The 9,511-nt window shown below is 48.7% G+C and overlaps 2 protein-coding genes across 2 annotated transcripts in view; both read right to left on the bottom strand.

Moving 5' to 3' along the window:
* The window catches only part of LOC120388108 (deleted in malignant brain tumors 1 protein-like), a 79,556-nt gene extending 71,141 nt beyond the window's left edge, over positions 1-8,415 (bottom strand). The window contains exon 1 of the mRNA XM_039509701.1: positions 8,346-8,415. The gene's annotated coding sequence lies outside the window, so the exon portion shown is untranslated. The remainder of the gene's footprint in view (positions 1-8,345) is intronic.
* Positions 1-9,511, bottom strand: part of LOC120388133 — a 736,578-nt gene that overhangs the window by 44,219 nt on the left and 682,848 nt on the right.

Genomic DNA, 9,511 nt, shown 5'->3' with positions numbered 1-9,511 from the left:
TATGTTGGGAAGTTTCTGTACTGAACACCTTTTATTATTATAATTAGTTTTTATATAAGAGCAATGCATGTACTGGGTCACTTTCCAATGGTCCATATTGTCCAGGATCCTGCCTTCCGACAGTGGTCAAGGCCAGGTGCTTCAGAAGAATGAACAGAACAAGTAACTATCAATTGATCCATCCCCTGTTGCCCATTCCCAGCGCTTCTGGCAAACAGGCTAGGGACACTAAGAGCATGGCGTTGCATCCCTCCCCATCTGGCTAATAGCCACTGATGGACCTATTCTGAGGAATTTATCTAGATTTTTTTGAAATCCTGTTATACTTTTGAGTCTTCACAGCATCCCCTGGTAAAAGTTCACATACAGGTTGACTTTATGTTGTGTGAAGAAAGTACTTCCTTTTGTTTTTAAACCTGTTGCCTATTAATTTCATTGGGTGACTGCTAGTTCTTGTGTTATTTGAGAAGATTAAATAAAACTCCTTATTCACTTTCTTCACACCAGTCAAGATTTTATAGACCTCCTAACATATCCCGCTTAGTTGTCTCTTTTTCTAATCTGAAAATTCCCAGCCATTTAATCTCTCCTCCTGTTTCATACCTCTAATCATGTTAGTTGCCAGTCTTTATACCTTTTCCAATTTCAATAGATCTTTTTGGGGATGGAGTGACCAGATCTGCACACAGCATTCAAGATGTGCACGTACCATGGATTTATATAGAGGCAATATGATATTTTCTTTCTTATCTATCCCTTTCTTAATGATTCTAACATTCTGTTTGGTTTTTGACTGCCGCTGCACGATTTGAGTGGATATTTTTGGAGGACCATCACAATGACTCCAACATCTCTTTCTTGAGTGTTAACAGCTAATTTAGACCCACGATTTGGGATGTATAGTTGTGATTATGTTTTCCAATGTGCATTACTTTGCATTATATTTTCCTTATATTGAATTTCATCTGCTATTTTGTTGCCTAGTCAACCAGTTTGTAGAAATCCTTTGTAGCTCTTCACAGTCTGCTTTGGACTTAACTATCTTGAATAATTTTATATCATCTGCAAATTTTGCCAGCTCACTGTTTACCCATTTTCCAGATAACTTATGAATATGTTGAACAGTAATGGTCCCAGTACTGGCGACCCCTCCAGGATAGCACTATTTATCTCTCTCCATTCTGAAAACTGATGATAATTTATTCCTAACCTTTTGTTCCCATCTTTTAACCAGTTACTGATCCATGAAAGGACTTCCCTCTTATCCCATGATGGCTTAATTTTTTAAAGTCAATTTAAATTAATTTTTTTTTAATAAATTACATTTGTTTTAGAAATCTGGAACTGTTATGTGTTTTGGTGTACTTTGCATTATCCTTATATTAAATTTGCATTATTCTAACAAAACATTTAATTTATTGATATCTCTTTTATATGTTGCAGGTAAGAGTGCAAATGAAAAGACAAAAAACAATGCAACAATTTTTCCCCTCAAAGGCCTCAAAAGCCAACCAAAGTGAAGAACACTTCAAGAGCAGAAGAATATATCAACGTGTCATCTGAAGGTTCTGTTGAGATGAGTTTCTGTCTGCATCCTGTAAAACTTGCCCATACCGGTATTGCCTGGCCTCTTCTTTTATCATTCAGTGTTGAGCATTCTAAAACAATATGCATTTCCTCACCTTTTAGAGGCAAAGCCAGACTTTAAGGCAACTGCTCCCCTACTTGGTTGTGCCAATCAAACGAACACAAACAGGTTTTGGGCCCGTCCTCTATGACACTTCTATGATGTCATAGTTGGTGCTGAGCCTGCCTGCCATGTGCAGGCAGGGAGAGAGAATGAAAAACAGATCCTGTGTATCCTGTGTACACCGTGGCCGAGCCTGATCACCTCGAAGCCTCTCTCTCAGCTCACATGTTTCAAACAGAGTTTCTACGTTACATGATCGTTATGCACTGGTATGTATTTGTAAGTATCGGTTATTACTAAATGCTGCATCTCTGTTTATAAATATTGTTAGTAGATATTTTAGTTATTGTGTGTTTTAAGTTTCATTAACTCTATTAGCTAATCATCGCTGCTCCCTTACCCTTGTAATTATCCCCAATAAAACTTTAAATTGATTAACTTTAGTTGTGTGTGTGTCTGCAGTTTGCATTGTGACCCATATTCTCCTTGCATCCCTTACCAATATAGTCTATTGCCACGTGCAGCCTGGTAAATAACAGGCCTGCATTTTCTTTCGCCCCTGCGTGTCGTGGCAATCCACAGGTTCAAGTGGTATATTTACATCCGGTCAGCCTGAAGCACAAATACAGCTGCCTACTGAAGAACTGTGTGGGGAAATGCAGTCAGCACTGACACCATGGGAAGAGCAACACTTACTGTGATGCCGAATCGGCTCCTGCAGTACAGGCCCTTAACACCATGCTGGTGCACCGGGGTCAGCTGACTCAGACAGGAGAGCTGGGTCTGTGCTGAAAGCTTCCCAGCCCAATCCCTGCACCACCACAGTCACGTGATGGATGCAACTTACCTGAGCACACAACACCAGCAACTTCTCCATGGGTACAGTTACTGTGTCCCCAAGGACGAGCCCTGCATTGGGAAAGGGCAGCTTCTGTCCCTGTGCAGCTGACATTACCCAGCCAAATACGATCAGATCCTCGCCCAAACTGAGCCTGACCTGGGGCTGATAATGCCGTCCACAGCCCAGCTGCCTGCACACAACTCCAGCATCCTGTAAGTCCCAGCTATCATCACACACGGTTCCCCACTGCAGGTTGTGAAACACCTCGACTCTACCAGTGCAGTGACTTGAACCGTTCACTGGTTAGACTCAGCCACTTCTGACATGTTGGAGCCTGTAAAAACACAAGGAATAAACACTTAGGGAGGTTCCTGTGCATCTGATCTCGTGTCACTGGGGGCGTAGCGTCTCCTGCCAACAGATCTGACCGTTCTCTGCACACAGCAACTGCCTGTCAAGGGCTCCCCACCACTGACCAGGCTAATCACTTGGGCAATGTTGAAGTTTGTCCACTCCCCTCCCAGCCAGCTGTCACCTAATTAGGCAGACTGGAGGGCAGTCTGGCCTACTTCTCTCACTAGAGCACTTAAAAGATCACCCGGCACTGCTGGCAGGAATCTCCTGGGGAGCAGATTTACACCCTCACTCCTGGCACTGGTATTCGCTCCAGTGCGATACTGTGCAGGGCTGCGGGGCAGATGCTGGCACAAGCATCTCGGTGATTGGGAGCTGAACACAGTCACCCATCTCATTAGTGGTTGCCTTAGCATGACATCAGCATCAATTTACATGTGTAGGCACCATAGCTCCTGAAAACCTCACCCAGAGTCCATCCCCGTAGATCTGCCTGGGCGCGGGACGCCTGGCAGGAACCTGCTGCACACCAGGCTAACAATGGTTCCGACCAGTGCAGAGGCAATGCACACTTCCTACAAGCAGATCGGCCCCCTCCTGAAGCAAACACTTGCCCCTGAAGTTCCTGCTGACTTGCCACATCTGACTTGGCAATATTGTTTTGTGGCAGCCATTGCTGCACTTGTGTCTAGTGCTGCCAGCCCAGTACCAATCTCAGATGAATGATGACATAGCTGGGCTGACAGTTGTTTCCTCACAGAGGGCAGAAACTCTGAGATAGAGACTGCCGTGCTGATGGATTTTCAGAAGCCTAACTTGTATCTGCCTATTTGCAACCTGGGATGTAGATCCTAGGCTGAGCTTAATGGGCTGACTGGCCTGGTCAGAGGGACTGCTGCAATGCAGAGATTTGCCTTAGGCCAATCCTCTCAGTGTGCCTGTGGGGCAGTAATACAGACAGTCACATGTTGTGGAGGAGAAAAGTATCATTAGCAGTCTGGACCTCAAGGATGCACAGTCAGGTGGCTGAACAAGCTTGAGGTAAGCATGGTGGGAATGAGCTCTCTCCTGACAGATAGTGATGAGCTGGAGAGAGGAAAAGGCTTCAGGACCAGACTGTGTTTACATGAACACACCCATGCTGCCTAAATATCCAGCAGACGGAGCTGTGTTGGCTGGTGCTGGGTTCTGAATCACTGTATTACTTAAGCGCAGGGTAGTGAAATGTTGTTGTCCTGATTGTCTCAGTAAAGGGCAGCAGAACTGGCTTTAACCTGTTCTGACAGAGGGGCTCACCCACAACTGAACTGAATTCCTTTTGGGCACTATCTTGATGTTTGACCGGCAAAGGCAACCTTGAGAGGCCATCTGCATTGCCGTGCAGAGTGGATTTCCGATATTTGATTTCATATGTGTGTGCTAAAGTAACAATGCCCAATGTTGCATACAACTAGCAGCTAATGGGGAATGCCTGTGTAGGGTCCAAAAATCGGCGTCAGAGGTCGATGGTCTGTGAGAAGAGTAAACTTTCGCCCAAACAGGAACTGATGAAACTTCGAATTCAAAAACAATTCCTAATGCCTCACGTTCGATTTGGGCGTAGTTAGTTTCTGCTTTGCTTAGAGTCGTGAAGCAAAAGCAATAGGTTTCTCTTCTCCCGAAGGCATAATGTGCGACGACTGCTCCCACTCCATAAGGGAGGCATCGCAGACCAATTGTAGAGGTAAGGATGGATCAAAGTGCGTTAGAACTTCAGAATTTAGCAATGCATCCTTAGCTTTGTTAAATGCAACATCACAGGCTTCAGTCCACTTCCAGGCCTTGTTCTGCCCAAGGAGCTCATGAAGTGGTTTTTAGCAGTGTGGCTAACTGTGAGATGAACTTTCCATAGTAGTTCAGTAGTCCTAGAAACAGCGCAGCTGGCTTACATTTCGAGGTGGGGAGCCTCCACAATAGCTTTAACTTTTGCAGGGACTTATGAAGACCTGCAGAGTCAATGATGTGTCCCAAATATTCAACAGAGGCTTGAAGAATTCACACTTGTCTTTGTGAACTCGTAGGCCATACTCTTCCAGTCTTTGTAGGGTAGCCTCTAAATTCTTTAAGTGATCCTCTTCATTTCTTCCAGTGACCAGGATATCATCCAGATAGCACTGAACGCCTGACAAGCCACACAAGATCTGGTCCATAGCCCTCTGGAACAGGGCGGGAGCAGATGTTATTCCGAAGGGTAGGCGGCAGTATCGATAAAGCCCCTTATGAGTCACAGTAGTCAACAGCTCTTGGGACTTTTCATCGACGTGCATCTGTAAATATGCTTGACTCGGATCAATCTTACTGAACTTTTGTCCCCCCAGCCAGGCCTGCGAAGAGGTCATCGATGCGGGGAAGCGGGTATTGCTCTGCACACAACACTGGGTTGACAGTGACTTTAAAATCACCGCAAATCCGGAGAGAGCCATCTTTCTTCACTATTGGAACGATAGGAGTGGCCCATGAGCTATGGGTAACTGATATTAGGACTCCATTGGTGACCAGGCGCTCCAGGTCTGCTTCAACTTTTGGCCTGATGGCATATGGCACAGTTCGGGCTTTTGGATATTTTGGTGGACTGTCAGGTTTAATGTTCAATGTCACAGTGATTTCCTTCATACTTCCCAAATCATCTCCAAAAACAGCAGCATGTTTCCTTAGTATAGGGTTAGACTGGTTTCTTCTTTAGTCATCGGTGCACTTCTGCCCAGTTCAGTTGAATCTTCCCAAGCCAAGACCTACCCATTAAGGCTGGGTAGTTACCTCTCACCACAAACAGTGGCAATTTAGCCACCTGTCCATTGAGCTCCACCTTAACATCAATAGTGCCCAGCATGGGCACAGCTTCTCCCGTATACGTCTTCAGAACAGTTTTGTTGCCTTAAGTGGAAAATGCTGTAGCTTTTCTTTATACACAGTCTTGGAGATCAGTGAGATGGCTGCACGGTGTCAGTTCCATGCGTATCGTTTGCCATCCAATAACGGGTTACAGTATTCATGTGAGCCCGCTGCCAAAGACAAAACATGCAGTGGCACTTTCTCTTGCGCTGAGGTGTCACCTTGATCATCCTGGGTCTGCTCTAGGGTATGCAAGGTTCCTCTTTTTGTCGGCCAGACCACAGGCTTCCTTTTCTTTTGTTTACAGGCATACTCAATGTGTCCCTTTTTGCCACAGTGTCGACACACCAGGTCCTTACACCAGCATTCTGATGCCTGGTGACCCGGCCACAGCGGTAACATTCTTGACTCTGCACCGTTTTGTGGGTCGGTTCTTGTGACACTTTTTGCACCCTGGGGATGCACCCGATGTATTGCGCCTCCCTTGTAGCCAGTTCCATGGAGACAGCAATATCAACAGCCTTCTGTAAGGTAAGCTGAGCCTCTGTCAGTAGGCGCTTCCATATAGCTTCACTGTACAGGCCACACACTAACCTGTCACGCAGGGCATCATTTAACATCTCTTGAAATTCACAGTGTTCTGCTAGCTCTTTTAAAATGGCTACAAATTGTACAACTGTTTCATCTTCCTTTTGGTCTCTTTTGTGGAACCTATATCTTTCAGCAATTACCAGTGGTTTTGGGGAGAAATGGGACCCTAGGATTTCCACAATGTCACTGTAAGATTTAGTCTCAGGCTTAACAGGGTGTAGTAAGCTGCGTAGCAGGAGTAGGTTTTAGCCCTACAATACTTAGAATATTGGCACCTTCTTCGCTTCTGTAATGTCATTTGCAATACCAAAAAGCTCAAAACGCTCAGTATACACATGCCACTGCTCTATAGTCTCATCAAAAGGTACTCCTGGTCAGAGTAGCCATGATTTTTAGTTTCACTTTCACAGTCAGTGCAAACAAGCAGTATTTTTATTTGTTTGTTTTGTACCTTGACTTCTACTTCCTTCTGTTACTGGAGCAGCACCAGGATTCCACCCTCGTCGCCACTTGTTATATCCTTGGGGGCAGCCGGTTTAGGAAGAAATCACTTGAGGTCAGAGAGCTGACAGCTAACAAAACCACCATTTTATTTACAGACTCAGAGAACTCACCCAGCCGGCTGAAGCTGGCTGAGCTATCCCCTAATAATCTAACTCAGTTACCATAGGAACCAAAAACCATGACAACCAAATACACAACAAACACCCTGCCACTCAATCGTCCATGGCGGCCCACAGCCCAGCTGCCTGCACACCATGGCCATATCGCTCAGGTCCCAGCCGTCGTCACACATGGTGCCCCAGTGCCCAGCCAGATGCACCTCCACCCGCCCGGCGCAGCGGTAGGGCCACCTACCAGCCTCACCTCTGGCAAAGCAAACGCAGCTGCTGGGACGCCTGCTCCGGGGCTGTGCGGGGAGACCCCAGGGGCTGCAGGGACTGAAGGCCCAGCTCAGCGCGAGGCATTGCCAGTGAGTGCAGAACAGGGCAGAATGGGCTTTCCTGCGACACTAACCCTGGGCCCTTCTCCCGCACCTCCCTCCCGCCACATGCTGCACAGACAGGTCACTGAGCCCAGGAAATGGCGCAGCATCAGTGCCCCTGCTTTACAGAGGGGAAACTGAGGCACAAAGACAGGACACACAGTGAGCCTTGTGCAGAGCAGGGAGTAGACTGTCTCCCCACACCCCTGCTCTAACCACTAGACCCCACTGTTACCCCAAATTGGGCCAGCTAGTAAGCTTTGAGAGGACTAATGACCCACCAGAGTTTGGCAAAAAGCAGCACATTTATTATACTGTTAGCTAAGCTCAAAAGAAGGTTGGGGGCGGGGGAGGTTCACACTCACATACACCTTGTCTACCTGGGAGCTCTTAGCATCTTCCAGCTGTTTAATCAGCCCATTGATCCCACAAGCATTCCAGCACGGAGGGGGAGGGGGAAAAGCCACTTCACAGGTATTCAGAGAGGAGAGAGAGACAAAGGAGGGGAAGTGTAACAGACCTTTTCAGCATACAGGTTAGACAGAGCATAGAGATCACTGCTGCTCTAACAACACCCACCTCCCAGAGCTAGGGATGGGGGAGTCAGGAACAGGGCCCTATAAGGTCAGCCGCACCCCAGGCTGGGGCTAGGGAAGTCCCTGTAGCAGACCAGGCACTCACCCCCATGGAGCCTCCTGCAGGTCATCTGGGAATTAGCTCAATTCCAGCCCTCAGAGCACCTCCTGCCAGCTGGTGTCTCTCCTGCCTCAGACCCCATTGCCCCTTTCCTTTGGGGTTCTGCCCACCACAGTACCCCCCACACTCTGGGTCCCCCCTCTCAGGGGAACCCCCAACCCTCTAAGCCCACCTCACCTCAGGGGCTACTGCCAGTTATCAACTAGCCCCCTTTCTCTGGGGCAGACTGCAGTCTGTAATGGCCACTCATCATTGGCAAGGAGGACGGACCAGCTGCCTCTGCCTATCCCCAGGCTGCACCTCTGCAGCCCCAGTACCTTCATAGGCCTTTACCAAGGCCTCAGCCTGGAGAGTAGCCAGGCTAGAGCTCTCCAGCACCACTCTGCTTTAGGTACCCTGTATTCTCAGGCAGCTAGGTCCTTCTCACTCCAGGGCTGGAGTGGGACTTTTTTCCTTCCAGCCCTGCAGCTCTTTTATAGGGCATAGCCTGGCCCTGATTGGCTGCCTCCCAGCCTATTCCTATTGGTTCTCAGACACAGCCCTCTCCAAGGGCTGGCTTTTAACCCTCTCAGGGCCAGAGTGGGGTGATGTCCCCTCTACAGTCTCCTTCACACCCAAAGTGGCAGTTCAGCCTAGGAAGAGAAAGCGAAACCAGCTGTGGAGACTGCAGCAGAGTCAGGGGTGGGAGCTGCCTCTGAGGCCATCCTGTATCCCTGCACATTGTAACCACGAGACCCCCCTCCCAGATTGAGGCTAGAACCCAGGAGTCCTGGCTTCTGCCCCTCCTCCCCCGTGGAGATCACTAGCAGTCACAATAACTCTTTTCCTCACTTGTTGGCTGGTTTCACTACTTCTGCACTGTGCCTTGCTACTAGCATGACCATATTTTTCCTAAATGGAAATGGGACACCCCACAGGGCCTGCCCGAGCCCTTCCTGCCTCCTGCCTGTGCCAGCCTAAGGTTCCCCTCTGCCCACCCTGTGCTGGGCCTGAGCCCCTCTTCTGCCTGTCCTTGCAGGGGCGGCCTAAGGCCCCCCTCTCACTTCCCCACAGGGGGCCAGCCTGCTCCTCATTCCTGAGCAATGCCCCATGTTTCTACTGGTGATCTGGAGCAAAGGGGATGGAAACAGCTGTCATGGAGCCCCAGGATCAGCTTTGGAACCGGCCCTTGGAGGAACCCTTCATGTGCCAGCCCCAGAGGGGTCCCCCTCGTCCTTCAGCCTCACCACCGCTGAGACTGAGTCTCTGTGCTGCAGCCTCCTTCTCCTCCCCGCGAGCTCTGCCCAGTATGTCCAGCTGAGGGACACCTGGGAGAGCCTTGGCGCCCTGCAGGGATTCCTGCTCCTCAGCCGGGATTGACAGTGACTCCCGGTGGCGTTTTCAGAGCAGCTGGGTTTGTTAGGCTCTGGCACGCAGCACAGGGAGTCCTTGGGGCAGCGCAGAGAGAGGAAGGGTCCAGAGGAGCCCGTTCTGGTCAGCCCCA

The sequence above is a fragment of the Mauremys reevesii genome, linkage group 22 (assembly GCF_016161935.1).
Source record: "Mauremys reevesii isolate NIE-2019 linkage group 22, ASM1616193v1, whole genome shotgun sequence".
NCBI classification, from domain to species: Eukaryota; Metazoa; Chordata; order Testudines; family Geoemydidae; genus Mauremys; species Mauremys reevesii.
Note: the sequence above shows the minus strand (reverse complement) of the source record. Positions and strands in the feature narration are given on the sequence as shown.